The sequence below is a fragment of the Meleagris gallopavo genome, chromosome 2 (assembly GCF_000146605.3).
Source record: "Meleagris gallopavo isolate NT-WF06-2002-E0010 breed Aviagen turkey brand Nicholas breeding stock chromosome 2, Turkey_5.1, whole genome shotgun sequence".
Classification (NCBI taxonomy): domain Eukaryota; kingdom Metazoa; phylum Chordata; class Aves; order Galliformes; family Phasianidae; genus Meleagris; species Meleagris gallopavo.
In genome coordinates, this window is record NC_015012.2 from 102229338 (window position 1) to 102232852 (window position 3515).

A 3515-nucleotide genomic window follows, 5' to 3' on the forward strand; every position below is an offset into this window, starting at 1 on the left:
GGCAAATCCTCTCCCAAATACACACAGGACTCAGAGGTCACTGAGAGCAATCACGCTCAACATATTGACCTACAGCTTCCAATTTGCTGTCAACAGGACCTGATCCTCTGAGTTTCTGCTGTGCTACAGTTTGAGGACAAATGCACTGGTCCACTCCCCAGTCATAGATAAAGTCAAAAAATTAGACTACTTCACAAAAATATCCTTTATCTGTTTGTTTTTATAATCCTTACCTAACAATATGCAGAAGTTCAAAGCAAATGCTTACAGAGATATCTTCTGAGCTATATCCCTACAATCTTTGCATCAGTTACAGAACAGAAGGCTATTCCTCTTTTACCAAAAGGCTATTCCTCTTTTACCAGAAGGCTATTCCTCTTTTACCAGAAGGCTATTCCTCTTTTATCAGAAAAAAAATCTTTTTACAAGGTGTCATTATAGGAAATATGCAAATAATTTTGTTAATTACAAGTATGCTAAGTGCTGGAATATACTTTAATCAAATTTATCTGCTACTACATGAAGAGGGTATAGTGGTACAAGTCAGAACACAAGACGCAGGTGATACAGTTTTTGTCGAAGAGGCAATGCTGATACTGTAAGGATGCATATAATGCATTCCCTTATAAAACAGAAAAAGAGTGAAATCAGGACGCTAAATTTTTTTTAAAGCCAAATTGCAGCTCCTCTGGGAGATTTTCAACACCCAGGAAATTGCCCTCCAGGGAGCAGAGCAGAGCTGGCAGATCTTTAAGGAATCTTTCCTTAGGGCACGAGAGCTCTCCATCCCCAAGTGTAGACAGTCAGGAAAAGAAAGCAAGACTCTATAATGGAACCAGAACTTGCTGGTCAAACTGGAGAGCAGTAAGAAAATGCACAGGCAGTGGAAGCAGGGGCTAGTATCCTTGGAGGAGTATAGGAATGCTGCAAGGCTATGTAGGGATGGTATCAGGAAGGCTAAGGCCCAATGGGACCTATGCTTGGCAAGCTGTGGGATGAAAGAATTGAACACAGTCCTGTTAAAAAAATGACTTGGGGGTATGGGTCGATGGCAGCTGGCCATGGGCCAGCAATATGCCATTGCAGCCCAGAAAGCCAACCATACCCTGGGCTGCACCAAAAGAAGCATGGTCAGCAGGTTGAGGGATGCATCTGAACTGCATTCAGATGTAGAGTCCTTAGTACATGAGAGATGTGGACCTGTGGAAGCATATCCAGAAGAGGGCCAAAATACAGTCCAAGGGATGAAACATCTCTATGAGGATAGGCCAAGAGAGCTGAGACTGTTAAGCCCAGATAAAAGAAGTTTTGGAGGAGACCTGAGAGCTGCCTTTCAGTAGATAAAATGGGGGTGTAACAAAGAGGAGAGACTCTCTAGCAGAGTCTGTGGTAATAGGACAAAGGGAAAATGTTTCAAACAAAATAAGAAGTGATTTAGACTGGATACAAGGAAAAAGATTTTTACAATAAGGGTAGTGAAACACTGCACATGCTGCCCAGAGAGACGGTGGATGCCTTGTTCCTCGAGACACTCAAGATGAGTCACGATGGACAGAGCTCTGAGCATTTTATCAAGCTGTAGATGTCCCTTTTCTGCAGAGGAGTTGGACTAGATGACCCCTAAATGTCCTTTCCAACACAAATGATTTTATGATTCTGATTTTTTCATGGTAAACTTACGTGTCTGCTGATATGGCCTTGTTAAGAATAAAAGATTTGTGAGCAGAGTATGCATACTTTTGGGTTCCCATTCTTTCAAAGCAATGCCTAGCAGCAGTGTAATCACAATATTATGTCTAATAATCATATGCAGTCATTCCCAATCACACTGGCTACATGTAGAAGCAGTTACAGACTTTTGGAAATGTGGGAAAATGTCAAACCATATTAGGCTGTCTAGAAAGAAGAAGGAAGAGGTTCACAGCTTGATGAGGAAGATTAAACCTTGCTGAACCATGCTGAACACCTGAAAATATCAAATAACAAAAGATAAATGGAGAAAAGCCTGAAGAAGTTATGAAATGTAAGAAAGAATAATGTTCAGTGGAATAATAAATGATATGAAATGGCAAAGAAAGTGAAGATAAATTATCTATAACTACTAAAACCTCATGACCTACAACAAGCTGCCAGTATGGCTTTGCTAACTGGGAACCTAGAATATTGTGTTCACTTTTTAATACTCAATTCTAAACTCGATGAAGACAGACAAGAGGGATTTGGGAGGTACAGTCTAATTCTTGAAATAAATTTATTGACAACTTGTGGCATACAAGTTCAGTGGGGAGGATCAGATGGTCCTTTACTCAGTAGTGGTCCACCATGAGGTCAGTGAAGAGCCAATGTGTAAGTAGGAAACTACAGCTGTTTATTTCAGATGTTACATTTATTGCTAACACTTGTGATAGAGAAGGATCATATCTCTGTAAGCCTTAAATACTGGGAAGTCTGAGCCAGCCAGCCAATTCTCAAATAAGGTGTCATAATACATGTACAAGTCCAGTTGTGATTATCTAGAATGGACAGTTTATGTTCAGCCCTTTGCAGAAAAGAAGCAATTTCCTTATGGGTCATGGGTGAATTCTACTTTACATTGCATTAAGTATCTATCCATTGCCTGGACACCAGGAGACATGATATGGACACATACAAAATCTATGCAAAATGCCATATAACTTCAGAGTTTGGGGCTTTAGAGGAAGGAATGGAATGAATACAAAGCATTGCCTGGCTTAGGATTGCTGTACAGACCATGTTCCCTGGGATCCGCATCAATCATAGGAAAGTGGAGAACGCAAATAGTACAGGATATTCCACTTGTACTTATGGTCTCTTGCAGGATGGAAATGGAATACCACCCAAGACACAACATCCACTTATTCTAAGATCTTTTAAATTGCTATCAGTTTTATATCATTATCAGTCTATGAGAAATTTAGACCCTAGATAAAAACTTAGGGTGAAGATACCTCGCTGATAGAGGAAAGGGTCATCTATAGCTATTTGAAAAGCATAAAAAACATGAAACAAAGAATGAACAGAGGAAAATAATGGAAGCGATACCAGACTTTTAATTTAGACTACATTCTTCACATTAAGAAAGAGAAAACTAAGCTAACCATCAGGGAACACTTCCTGCTTATAAGACACTTTAAAGTGACTCCAAAGGAAACATTTGGGATGTTAAAAAGCAGTTTGAAGACAGATGAAAGAAATATATTGCACTGAACAACCCAGCAGTTGCAGGACAGTGAACTGGATGACCTAATAGCTATTTTCTTTTCCTTACATCTGTGATTCTGTGATTCTAAATATATATCCAGAAACAAAACAAAACAAAACAAAACAAAAATCAAAAAAAAAAAAAAGCAATAAGACAGTAGATGCATTGAAGAACATAAGTGGAAAGTTAGTGACAGATGAGGTTGATTCTGCCTCAGGACTAAATGAATTCCTCATCTCATTATTCATAGGGGGAGAAAAAGAGGAAAAGAAAGTGGAAGGTAGCATCTCCG